We start from the raw sequence: 13,981 nt of genomic DNA, 5'->3' as shown, positions 1-13,981 counted from the left end.
GTTAAGGATCCAGCGTTGCTGTGAGCTGTGGTGCAGGTCAAAGACTCGACTCAGATCTGGAGTTGCTGTGGCTGTGGCAAAGGCCAGCAGCTGTATCTCCAATTGAACCCCTAGCCTGGGAACCTCCATATGCTGCAGGTGCAGCCCTTAAAAAGAAAAAAGAAAAAGAAAAAAACAGTTTCTCTGATGATGCTCAGCCACACGTGAAATCTTGTCACCATGAATGCCATTATAGACAAATACTTTTGCTATAGACTGAATGTTTGTGTTTCCTCAAAAGTCATATTGAAACCTAATCCCCAATGTGATGGTATTTGGAGGTGGAAAGTCCATGAAAGGATACAGCATCTAAGGACCAGGAAGTGAGCTCTTATTAGTCATCAAATCTGCCAGTGCCTTGATCTGGGACTTCTAAGCCTCCAGATTGTGAGAAGTAAATGCCTGCTATTTAAGCCACCCAGTCTATGTATAGTTATTATAGCAGCCTGAACAAACTAAGACATTTTGTATAACAGGATAACTACCATCTTCATGTAGGTCTCTGAAGAGGCAAGGATGGACTGATCTAAATTGTACACAATGATGAAGTCATTCTTCTGGTCCCTATGTGTGAACCAATCATTCTATATATAGAAAGAGCCAACACACAGGTTCATGATTATAAATAGGAGAGGTTGTATATAGGGAGTTCCCTTCATGGCTCAAGAGGTTAATGAACCCGACTAGCATCCATGAGCACGTGGGTTCAATCCTTGTGTTGCTGCAGCTGTGGTGTAGGCTGGCAGCTGTAAGTCCGATTTGACCCCTAGCCTGGGAACCTCCATATGCAGCCCTTCAGGGCGGAGCCCTGAAAAAAAATGCAAAAAAATAAGAGAGGTTGTATATCAAAAAGGATTAGGACTGGCAGGTAAATGAGCCTTGGTCCAAATTTGAGCCTCTTACCCAAGTCACAATCTCTCTCCGAACCTCTGTTGCCTTTTCTTTCTTCCTTCCTTCTTCCCTCCCTCCTTCTTTCTTTCATTCTTTCGTCTTTTTAGGGCTGCACTTGCAGCATGTGGAAGTTCCCAGGCTAGAGGTCAAATTGGAGCTGTAGCCACCTGCCAACACAACACAGCAACAGCAACGCCAGATCCCAGCCCCATCTGCAGCCTACACTGTAGCTCATGGCAACACCGGATCCTTAACAGACTGAGCAAGGCCGAGGATCGAACCCACGTCCTCATGGATACTTCCTTTACCACAGAGTCAAAACAGGAGCTCCCAGTTTCCTTATCTTTCAAATGGAGTTATAATATCTATGTAATAAGGTGGCTTCGCCATTAGTGAGATAACAGGTAAAGCTCTTGGCTTGCAGTAGGCAAGTATTAAACAGAGTAATGATGATTTCAAGCCACGTAAGCTGTGGCTAAGCTCACTTTTGACCCACAACTAAATGCAGCATATTACGACTGCTACTCCATATTCAACAATGTTCATTGGGTCCATGCCACGCGCCCACCAGATGCTTGGGAGCACGTGGTGAACAAGATGCTCGTTGTCTCTGCTGCTGTCGGCCAACGTCCAGTGGGGCAAAAAGACAAATGGTCAGTGAAAGTCCAATGTGAGAGGGACTCTGCCAGGGAAAGTCATCCCTCCACGCAGCCCAGACTCCTGAGCAACTCAGAGAACACAGCCAACTTTTCTGAGAAAGAAACGAGTCAGAGTCCACTTCCAAGGCCCCCGGAAGCAGGCAGAATATGATAAATGAATGGCGCACACGTACCTGGTGAGCGGATCCCAGCAGTGACTGCCCCTGGGCTCACTGCAGGGTAGCTCTGCCTTTTCTCCAGAGCTTGTTGGCTAGAAATGGGATTTTCCAGCAAGCGGGTCATTCAAATAATCAGGAGAGTTCTGGAGTTCCCGTCGTGGCGCAGTGGTTAACGAATCTGACTAGGGACCATGAGGTTGCGGGTTCGATCCCTGCCCTTGCTCAGCGGGTTAACAATCCGGCATTGCCGTGAGCTGTGGTGTAGGTCACAGGTGCAGCTCGGATCCCGCGTTGCTGTGGCTCTGGTGTAGGCTGGCAGGCTATAGCTCCGATTGGACCCCTAGCCTGGGAACCTCCATATGCCACAGGAGTGGCCCAAGAAATGGCAAAAAGACCAAAAAATAAATAAATAAACAAAAATAAAGGCATTAGTTAAAAAAAAAAATCAGGAGAGTTCTCCTGTGGCTCAGTGGGTTAAGAACCTGGTGTGGTCACTGCAGCAGCTCAGGTGGCTACTGTGTGCGTGTGTTCAATCCTTGGCCCAGAAACCTCCACATGCTTTGGGCGTGCCCCCCAATTTTTTTAAAATATATCTTCCTGGAAGTTCCTCTCATGGCTCAGCAGAAATGAATCTGGCTAGTATCCATGAGGACGCAGGTTCGATCCCTGGCCTTGCCAAGTGGGTTGAGGATCCAGCGTGGCCTTGAGCTGTGGTGTAGGTCGCAGATGCGGCTCAGATCTTGTGTTACTATGGCTGCGGTGTAGGCTGGCAGCTACAGCTCCGATTTGACCCCTAGCCTGGGAACCACCATATGCTGCTGGTACCGCCCTAAAAAGAAGAAAAGAAAAGAAAAGTGAAAAGGAGAACAAAGGGCAGGTGTTTGAGGCCAAGCTGAAGTGACTTGGGGCCTGGGACTTGGGGAAAGCACCAGAGACAGCAAGGAATCAGTCAGCTTTGTCTTAGACTTTGAGGAAGAGGTGGGTGAGGTCAGGGGAGAAGGAGCACCCTGAAGATTAGAGAGTAGAGGTACTGCAGGAGGTGGAGCCCCAAACCTCAGTCTCACTGCCCCCCCCCCAAAGTTCCCATTTCCAAGGATGGGGTCCATGGGAGGAAGCAGGGTCCACATGCCAGTCTCATGACTCTTTTCCCCTCCCTCACCCTCCTGGTCCCAGCCCTGGCCTCCAGGGCTTGGATAGCCTGACAGCTTTGCCACATGTCACTCAGTAATTGATTGCTTTTACATGTCCAGCGAGGATGAGAGTCTGGTCAGGTGGGGCTGGTGCAGGGTGAGCAAGCAGTGGAGTGTTGGCTGGAGGTCATGGGTCCAGGACACATCCCTGGGAACACCACAGCAGCTCCTTGTGCCCACACCCACAGCATCCTCTGCACGAGATCCCCACCAAGATGCCCTTCCCCTCACCCCTAGGGGCATAGGTGGCACCAAAAAAGACTGTCTTCAAGGACAGACTGTCCACCTCTCCCACACTTTCATTTCCAGCCATTTCCCAGCCTGGCCTCATAAGAAAAATGTAAGCAATGCGCAAACTGCACTTTTCTCTTGCCCGGAAAGCCCTGACATTATCGCCGCCACAACAAACCCCGGCCTTCACCCCAACCCACTCCTGCCTCTTGTCCAGGGCTTAAGCAGAGGGACTCAGGGCACTGGCGGGGCCAGAGTGAGCCCAGGGTGCCAGGGCAGGCTCCCACCCTGATCATTGCATTGCCTGGCCTGGGGAGAGGCCGCTGTGGGTGTTTGTCTGTCCCCAGGATGCCCTGAGGGAATCGAAGGCAGGCAGGGGATGATGGTCCCTCCCGGAGGGGAGGAAGTTTGGAAGGAACCACATCCTCCCTCCTTGCCTGTCTCACCCCTGCCTCTTGCCTCCTGCCAGGTCACAGTGGACAAGTGGGATGGGGGTGGGGGGGCAGGGGAGAGAGTTATGTTGGGGCACCCCTCCTCCTTGAGGTGAAAGCCTGGGTGTTGGGGGGGAGGGAGGCTAGGGGGAGGGCCGGTCACACAGCCCCAGGTCCAGCTCACTCCCTCCAGCCGCCCTCCACCCCCAGGCAGGGCCTCCCACTTGCCTAATCCGTCCAGTCCCTTCCCGTCCCCAGGGCAGGCACCTCTGGGAGTGTCACCTCCCCACCTCCAGGGCCTTGAGACCCGGTTGATTGGTTCCCGCAGGCTCCTGTACTCCCTCCGGCCCCACCCACTCCCATGCCTGTGACCCTCTGAGGGGATGATCCGAGGGGAATTACCTGCTCCCCTCTTTCCAGCCCTCCCCGCAAGCGCTCCGGCTCTGACCCCAGCTCATCCTCCATCCTCCATCCCCGCCGTCTGTCCTCCGTGCTGGAGACTCGAGTTTCTTGGCAAATCCCCAGAGCCCCTCGCAGGGCTCAGCCTCACCTGGTTACCTGTGGGTGGGCCTTGTATCCACAGCACTGCCTTCTCCTCCCTTGGGTGCATTTTCTTTCGGCTCAGCCCAGAGTCCTGGGGGAGGGACAAGGCACCAAAGCACCAGAAGGGGCAGCTTGTGGGGGAGATGGGGAGGCAGCAGCTCTCCTCTCTCAGAGTGACAGAGTTGGACCTGCCCCCCCCCCCCCCCCCGCCGGCAGGCCAGAGCAAGATCTACTGGGGAGGCCCTGGGCTCCTTCTCCCTATGTGTAAGGAAGAAAGGAAAAAGGACACCCTCTGTGCAGTCCTAAAATGCTGGGAGGGGAGTTCCCACTGTGGCTCAGCAGGTTAAGGACCCAGCATAGTCTCTGTGAGGATACGGATTCAATCCCCAGCCTTGTTCAGTGGGTTAAGGATCTGGCGTTGCCGCAAGCTGAGGCGTGTTAAGTCCCATGAGCAACTCAGATCCTGCATTGCTGGGCTGGGGCTGTGGTGTAGGCCTCAGCCGCAGCTCACATTCCACCTTTGGACTGGGAACGTCCATATGCTACAGGTGCAGCCGTAAAAAGGAGAAAAAAAAAAGAAGAAAAATGTTTAAAGAAAAATAAATAAATAAATGCTGGGAGGTGCTGCCCTGTGTAGCTTCCAGCCAACAAAACCAAAAAGAACTCTCCAGAGACCGAAAGCATATATAGGAAGTGGTTTGAAAATTACATCACCACCGACCTGCAACAGAGTGGGTCTCTGGCACCTGGGAACCTCTGCCAGCTGGGGAAGGGCCTCTGGGGTGGGTGTCTATGACGAACCCACTGAGCTCATGGGCAGCTCTGCCATCGCCTGCCTGGGAGCTGGCGTGGGGAGGGAGGCTCTGGCACCTGGTTCCAGCCTTGGGCTCTGTGCCCCTAACATCTGGAGCAGGTGCCGAGCTTCTGCAGCCACACTGAACGGGAGCCGTTCTGCACCAGTGTGTCTTCACTCCGTGGCCCATCATCTCTTGGCCTCTGCTTCCTGCTGATTCATCATTTGTTTCTCTGAAGCTTGATTATCATTGTGTTGCAATGGAATAAATTAAACGTTAGGGGAGGTAGTGAATGAAGTAGGTTACTTGAAAGTGCTTTGAAAAATGTCCAGAGCTGTACAAACACATTATTATGCTTAGTGTTTCTATCCATCAAGGAGCGTCATAGGTCCTGGCCAGGCTGGGAGGGTTCAGAATATTCATCTGATCCAGCTCTTTCATTTTGCAGATGAAAAACGCGAAGCTTAGTCAAGTGAACTGGGCTTCCCAAGACCACACAGAGGTGCTGAGCCAGATCCAGCATCCTGGGCAGGAGCTGATTGCTCCCCGAGCCTCCAGCCCCAGACCACACTCTTACACTGAATCATTCCACACAACAATCTGTCAGGCGGACTATTAATTTCATAGATGAGGAAACTGGCCGAGAAAGGGATTTTTTTTTAATTCACTTTTTAAAATTGAAACATAATTCACACATAAAATTCATCATTTAAATGTTCACAGGGAAGAGTTCCTGCTGTGTCACAATGGGATCGGCCCATGTCTCTAGAGCACTCGGTGGCAGGTTTGATCCCTGGCCTGGCACAGTGGGTTAAGGATCAGGCATTGGCAACTGTGGTTAGGATCTGATCCCTGGCCCAGGAACTCCACATACCCAGGGGCAGCCAAAAAAAAAAAGCAACATCAAAAACTTCATGGCCTTTGGGAGTTCCCGTGGTAGCTCAGCAGGTTAAGAATCTGAGTAGCATCCATGAGGATTCGGCTTTGATCCCTGGCCTTGCTCTGTGGGTTAAGGATCCAGTGTTGCTGGAGTTCCCGCCATGACGCAGCAGAAATGAATACGACTAGGAACCATGAGGTTGCAGGTTTGATCCCTGGCCTTGTTCAGTGGATTAGGGACCCGGCGTTGCCATGAGCTGTGGTGTAGGTCACAGACAGGGCTCGGATCCCGAGTTGCTGTGGCTATGATGTAGCCTGATATCTGTAACTCTGATTAGACAGCTAGCCTGGGAAGCTCCATACGCCGCCGCGGGTGCGGCCCTAAAAATGCAAAAACAAACCAAAAAACCCCAAATAACAAAACAGAAAAGAGGATCCAGTGTTGCTATGAGCTTCGGTGCAGGTGGAAGACTTGGCTCAGATCCTGAGTTGCTGTGGCTGTGGTGTAGGTCGACCCCTAGTCTGGGAGCTTCCATATATTGCAAGTGTGGTCCTTTAAAAAGAAAAATTCACAGGGAGCTTCTGGTGGTCTAGTAACTAGGATTTAGTTATTTCACCCCTTCGGCCCAGGTTCAAGCCCCAGTCAGGGAACTGAGATCCCACATCAAGCTGCTGCACACCTTGGCCAAAGGAAAAAAAGGTGTACAGTTCAGTGGGTTTTCGTGTAGTCACACGGTTATACCACCAATACCACTATCTAACTCCAGAACACTTTTATCAACTCCCAAAGAAACCCCACACCCATTAACAGTCACTCCCCATTCTTCCCGCCCACTAGCCCTGGCCCCCACCATGCATCTACTTTTTGTCTCTATAAATGTGCCTATTCTGGACTTTTCATATACATGGAATCAAACAACACGTGGCCTTGTTTTCACTTTTTTTTTGCTTTTGGCTCTCCTGGAATTCAGGGTTGGGGGGAGCCGTGATCTGATTACCAAGAGATACGAAACGATATGTTTATATAAAAATGGCAGCTGTAGCAACACTGGATCCTTAACTCACTGTACCAGGCCAGGGATCCAACCTTCATCCCGTCGCGGCAGAGACACCACTGATTCCGTTGTGCCACAGAGGAAGCCTACCATGTAATGTAGCCTTTTAGGTCTAGCTTTTAATGGACTTTATTTATTTATTTGTCTTTTTGCCATTTCTTGGGCCGCTCCCACGGCATATGGAGGTTCCCAGGCTAGGGGTCGAATTGGAACTGTAGTCACTGGCCTACGCCAGAGCCACAGCAATGCAGGATCTGAGCCGCGTCTGCGACCTATACCACAGCTCACGGCAACACCGGATCGTTAACCCACTGAGCAAGGGCAGGGATCGAACCCATAACCTCGTGGTTCCTAGTTGGATTCGTTAACCACTGCGCCATGACGGGAACTCCCAGTTCCTCTACCTTGACCCAGTGCACAGTGATAGGTAGCTGTTACATACACTCTGCCAGTCAGAGCAGCCTAGGTTATGATGCAGTGAGAATAGCATCAAAACCCAATCTCCAGTGACTTCAAATAACAAAGGTTTCCTTCTCATTTATTCTGCATATCCTTTCTGGATCAGATGGGACCTCTACACCATGCTGTCCTCACTCCAGACTTAGAGTGACAGAGCAGCCACCGTCTGGAGCATTACCAGCTGGGGCAGAGGGGAAGGAAGCTCGGAAGGGCCCACAAAGGAATTAAATGCTCCAGCCTGGAAGTGATACCATCACTTCCACTTTCACCAGATTGCCTGCACCCAGTCACCAGGGACCAGGGACTAGGCAATGCAATCCTAGCCTGTGGCCAGAAGGCAGAGAGGAGGAATATTTTGAGGAACAGCTTTAACATCCACCATATGTATTGTAGATAACTGCTAATCATTTTTTGGTCTTCCGCTCTCTTTTTTAAAAGATTTTTATGTTTTCCTCTTTTTTTTTTTTGCTTTTTTTAAGAGCTGCACCATGGCATAGGGAAGTTCACAGGCTAGGGGTCGAATTGGAGTTGCAGCTGCCGGCCTAGGTCACAGCCACCGCAACGCGGGATCTGAACCGCATCTGAGATCTACACCACAGCTCATGCCAACATCGGATCACTGACCCACTGAGCAAGGCCAGGGATTGAACCTGCATCCTCATGGATACTAGTCAGATTCATTTCTGCTGCTGCGCCATGACAGGCGCTCACTGTTGATCATTTCGAAGGGTCACTAAATGATCAGAGAAACACTAAATGAAAAGAGGTTCATATAAAGCATCACATTATTCTAATGGTTAGTCTTATCCTAGGTTTTCAACATGATTTTCACCGTTGTCACAGAAAGCATGGGCTCAGTGCAGAGGCCCTGAAACTACATAGACCAGCCCTCCTGCTGCCACTTCCCCTGGATTCAGACAGCGCCTACATCACGTATAAACACAGTTTCCATTAAGGTCCAGCAATAGACTGAAAAGCCAACCTGTCTGTCCCTTACTTCATCCCTCCGATTCATACTGTTATTCCAGCCATGCCCTAGTTCCCCTTGATTTGTGACCCTGGGCGACGCCTTGCATTCTGGGAGGAGGTACCAGGTACCTCTGAGCCTCAGGGTCATAAAGCTAGAGGGCAGCTCAAGTGGGAGCTGTGGCGAAAGACGCCTCTTTACAGAGTCCTGCCGGAGCTTGGATTAGACCTCAGAGAGTCTCCTGGGACTAGAACAGCTGAGTAGTGTTGCAAATTATCATGAGCTGGGCAAAGAGACGCTCCGGTCACCCTTGTTCTCCTTGTACCGCTGTGTGACCGTGGGCGGTAATTCTCTGAATTGTTCCCTCACCTGGAAAATGACGGTGGTCGTGACCTCTGCTGTATGTTAACGTGCTGTCAGGAAGAGTTCGTGAAGCATCTGGCACACAGTAGTCGTTCAATAAATGGTAGCTGTTATGATCAGGATACTTGGAGTTAAATAGAAGCCCTGTACATTTTCATACAGAACACAGAGAGGGAGTTCTGGGGACCTGGGGCTTGATTTCCCTTGAACTTGGTCTATGTTCGGAGTGAAAGGATGAAGTGTTATTGTTACTTGGTTAAAACTGGTGCTTTGTGGGAGTTTCCATTGTGGTCCAGCAGTAACGAACCTTGCTAGTATTCATGAGGATGCGGGTTCGATCCCTGGCCTCGTTCAGTGGGTTGGGGATCTGGCATTGCAGTGAGCTGTGGTGTAGGTTGCAGACATGGCTCTGATCTGACCTTGCTGCGGCTGTGGCATAGGCCAGCAGCTATAGCTCTGATTCAACCCCTAGCCTGGGAACTTCCCTCTGCCGTGGGTGTGGCCCTAAAAAAGCAAAAAAAACCCCAAAAAACCCCTAGTGCTTTGTCTCCTAACTACTGAAACAACTACTGAAATAACTAAAAAATAACTACTGAAAATACTGAAATAACTACTGAAATAACACTGTTAACTGCTTTCATTACATGTGCACACCTAATTTGTGGCTGATGTAGACGCCCAGTATAAACATGGACGTAATCATCAAACATCCAAATGGTGATTAAAAAGAAATCTAGAGAAACATTTACTGCCAAAGAGCCTTAAGCACGTAAAAATGAGCTTTCATGTCCTTTATAGGCTGTACATTGTGTTCTGGTTTTAATTCTTGTGTCTGTAATTACTTTATATATTATGGTACAGTGCCTAATAAAAATAAAGTAAATAAAATCTGTAAACATTCACTTCAACTTTTTAAAAACAAATTGGGTTGGGTGATATACTCAGACCTGCCTGGGGCTGGGACAAGGCTGCCCCCTTCTGGGATTTTCCAATACTGCAGCGATTCCATAAAGAGGCCGTGGTCCTTCCACCCCTGCTGGGATGGGGCCCATGTGCTTCCATCATCTCAGCTATGAGTCTAAGGGTCTCTCCATGGTGCACAGACCATTAGAGGGCAGTGGCCCTCAAGTGCCCTGCGTTTTTGTTACTCTTTGAGGAAAGAGATCACATCTTCTGCTTCCCGACAATGCCGTACTTTGGTATAGTGCTATGTGAGACAATTCAAAGAGCAGTTTCACGCACATTACTTCACATGTCATGATAACCCTGTGAATAAGGACTGGACAAATTACCATCATTTTACATAGAAGAAGAGTCGTTAAGAGAGGGCAAGTGATTTTGCCCAAGACCGCACAGCCCCTACATCAGAAAAAAGTTCTAGAATTCAGGACTTCCGATACCTAGGTCTGTGTACTTTCTGCATAACCCTAAAAAAAATACTACTTTTATTTTTTTTGATACGCAAGAAATAGATTAAGATGCTTGTGAGAGAGGCAAGCAGACAGGCAAGGAGACTCTGTCAAAAAAATACTATTTTTATTCTTAAAATAGCGTACTTACTATGTGCTAGTGACTCAGCTTTGGCTCAACATTAAAATCTCATGGGATACCTTATTTTATTTATTTATTTATTTTTATCTTTTTGCCATTTCTTGGGCCGCTCCCACGACATATGGAGGTTCCTAGGCCAGGGGTCAAAACGGAGCTGTAGCCGTAGGCCTACACCACAGCCACAGCAACGCGGGATCCGAGCCGCGTCTGCAACCTACCCCACAGCTCACAGCAACGCCAGATCCTTAACCCACTGAGCAAGGCCAGGAATTGAACCAGCAACCTCATGGTTCCTAGTCAGATTCGTTAACCACTGAGCCACTACAGGAACTCCTCCTGGGATACTTTTAAAAAAAAAAGTAACTTCCATGCTGGAGCCTCACCCCAACCAAATACATCAGAAGCTGTGGGTAGAGCTCCAGGCAGCCGTGGCTTTTATTAACTCTCCCAGGTGACTCCTGTATAGATAGTGTCACGCACTGTCGTGTAGGTGCTTTAGAAACACCTCATTTAAACCTCATGAAAATCTCATCAGCTAGGTATTATTACCCATATGTTACGGGTGGGGAATCCAAGGCACAGAAGAGATAAGTCAATTGCCCAATTGCCCTTGGATAGTCCCTAATGCTACACTCCCAAACTATGTGCCAAAGTGCTCTAAGGTGCCACAGGGATATTTGAAAAATTTCAGGGATACACCAAAACTCAATGTCTCTCAGACGTCATATGAACTACTAGCTCAGGGCACCTCACTGTTCCTACAGTAGATGGCGCTATATTCCCACCAATGACGTCATATTTTTTGCAAAACTGGATTTTTCCACATGAAATCAGTGTGGAACAGGAAATGAGTGTGTCGGGGTTCCCTCCGATCCCAAAGTAAGAGAAGCAGTGCAATGCCCAACAGTCACATTTATCCCATTAGTAACTGCGGTAATTCAAGAAAAAATTATTTTCGAAATTCCCGTCATGGCTTAGTGGTTAACGAATCTGACTAGCATCCAGGAGGACACAGGTTTGATCCCTTAACCTCCCTGGGTTAAGGATCCGGCGTTGTGATCTGTGGTGTAGGTCGCAGACACGGCTCGGATCTCAAGTTGCTGTGGCTGTGGTTGGTGTAGGCCTGCAGCTACAGCTCTGACTCGACCCCTAGCCTGGGAACCTCCATATACCTCGAGTGTGGCCCTAAAAAGAAAAAAAAATTTTTTTCCTATTTCAACTAATGTGTATTATGTGTATTTTTTTTTTCAGATGGCTATGCTGTTAGAACATAAATATTAAGTTGCTTGGACCTGACTACTTAATAAAGAGAAATTTGTGGAGTTCCCACCATGGTGCAGGGGTTAAGAATCTGACTGCAGTGGCTTGGATCACTGTGGAGGTGTGGGTTCCATCCACAGCCCAGCACAGTGGGTTAAAGGATCTGGTACTTTAAGTTGCAGCTGTGGCTCAGATTCAGTCTCTCACCTGGGGAACTTCCATATGTCACGGTGGGGGGAACATTAAAATAAGAACAAAAAAAGGGAAATTTGTGACTTTTTTTAAAAAAGGCACTGATGCACCAAGGCCATCCACCATATATGAAGGTCACACAGTGAAGGCACAGAGGTAGGATTTGAATTTGGTCAGTCTCAACTGACCCAGAGCCTGAATGTTTAACCTTTCCTCTTAACTGGGCTCAATCAGTGCTTTTTTTTTTTTTAGGGCCACACCTGCAGCATATGGAGGTTCCCTGGTTAGGGGTCCAGTTGGAGCTACAGTTGCTGGCCTACAGCACAGCCACAGCAATGCAGGATCCAAGCTGCATCTGTGACCTACACCACACAGCTCACGACAACGCCGGATCCTTAACCCACCGAACAAGGCCAGGGATCAAACCTGCAACCTCATGGCTCCTAGACAGATTTGTTTCCGCTGTGCCACGATGGGAACTCCTCAATCAGTGCTTTACTTCTGTTTCCTGTCCTAGATACCACACCCTAAACGTCGAGTTAGAAGTCAGCCTGGAAACGGTAGAGCAGACATGCACTGAACACAACAATCGGGACCCCAAATTATTCCTATGTCCTTTGGCAAGTTACCTAACCTCCTGAACTTCCGGTTCCTCATCTGTTAAATGGGATCTAAACAAGATAAAGGTCATAAACTGTCTGGTATAGAACAGGTGCTCAATAAACATTCTTACTCTTTCTTCCCTCCTCACTGCCCTGACAGACCTGGAGGCAGAGCAACACACCACTGTCTGCAGAGGAGTGAAACACACACACACACAGTCCTACTATCTACCTGTGCCCAGTCCTCAACCTCGAGCACACTGTATATATGTACAAATATGCCTACCATCACCGCATCTTGGCAGTTAAATCAGCACAAAATAAATGGACAGAACAATGAAGCAAATAAAGTTTTTTTTTTTTATTGCCTTTTTTTTAGGGCCACTCCCATGGCATATGCAGCTTCCCCGGGTAGGGGTCGAATCAGAGCTACAGCTGCTGGCCTACGACGCAGCCACAGCCACATCAGATCTGAGCCGTGTCTGCCACCTACACCACAGCTCACGGCAACGCCGGATCCTTAACCCACTGAGCGAGCCCAGATTGAACTCGCAACCTCATGGTTCCTAGTCAGATTCATTTCCCCTGCACCACAACAGGAACTCCCAAATAAAGTAAGTTCTTGAACCTATTCCCCTTTCTCCACAGATCCAGGGATAGCTACTGCTGTGGAGTGACGCTCTGCTAGCCCCACAGGATCGTGCACTCAGTAAACCCACACTGCTTCCCTTTCCGGCTGCTCAATAAATCACCACACATAGTGCCACTGGGTGAGAGGGATGCCCAGGGCCTAAAAACATCCTCCTTGCATCTCAACACACACCCACTCCTACCACGGGTTCTTAGCAGTGTCAGCCCCAGGTGTTATTTGCCAGGAGGAAACCCTTACATCAGCCAAGGTGCCTGAGCTTTCACCTTGAGATATTATTTCTTTGGACTTGAAGGCTTTTTTTTTTTTGTCTCTTTTTTGCTATTTCTTTGGGCCGCTTCCGTGGCATATGGAGGTTCCCAGGCTAGGGGTCGAATTGGAGCTGTAGCTACCGGCCTACGCCAGAGCCACAGCAACGCAGGATCCGAGCCGCGTCTGCAACCTACACCACAGCTCATGGCAACGCCGGATCGTTAACCCACTGAGCAAGGGCAGGGACCGAACCCGCAACCTCATGGTTCCTAGTCGGATTCATTAACCACAGCGCCACGACGGGAACCCCCTGAAGGCTTTTTATAAAATGCATTTCTCTCTGTAAGAGGTAAGTCTTACGCCTCACCTGGTAGGCAGTTGAACTTCAGGTTAGCTTTGGAAAGGAGGGGGAAGAAATCAGTGTCCTTACTATAGTCGATGCATAAACATCTAGCAAGCATCTTCTACGTGCTAAGCACAGGAGCACGGGCATGGCCAAGGGGCAGTCCCTGCCCTTGAGGACACAGGCTATGCAACAGGCAATTACAAATCCCATGGCATACACACTCATACAGGAAGGAAGTATAGGCATGGGGGGGGCACATAAGAGGGCCACAGAATCCAGACCCAGAGGGTTGGCAACGACTTCCTGGAAGAAATGAGACGTAGGAGTTTCTGTGGTGGCTCAGTGGTAATGAGCCTGACTAGGATCCATGAGGTTGCGGGTCTGATCCCTGGCCTCGCTCAGGGGGGTTAAGGATCCGGCATTGCTGTGGCTGTGGTGTAGGCCAGCGGCTACAGCTCTGATTGGACCCC

This window comes from Phacochoerus africanus, chromosome 16 (genome assembly GCF_016906955.1).
Source record: "Phacochoerus africanus isolate WHEZ1 chromosome 16, ROS_Pafr_v1, whole genome shotgun sequence".
Classification (NCBI taxonomy): Eukaryota; Metazoa; Chordata; class Mammalia; order Artiodactyla; family Suidae; genus Phacochoerus; species Phacochoerus africanus.
The sequence above is the reverse complement of the archived record's forward strand: the minus strand, read 5'-3'. Positions refer to the sequence as shown.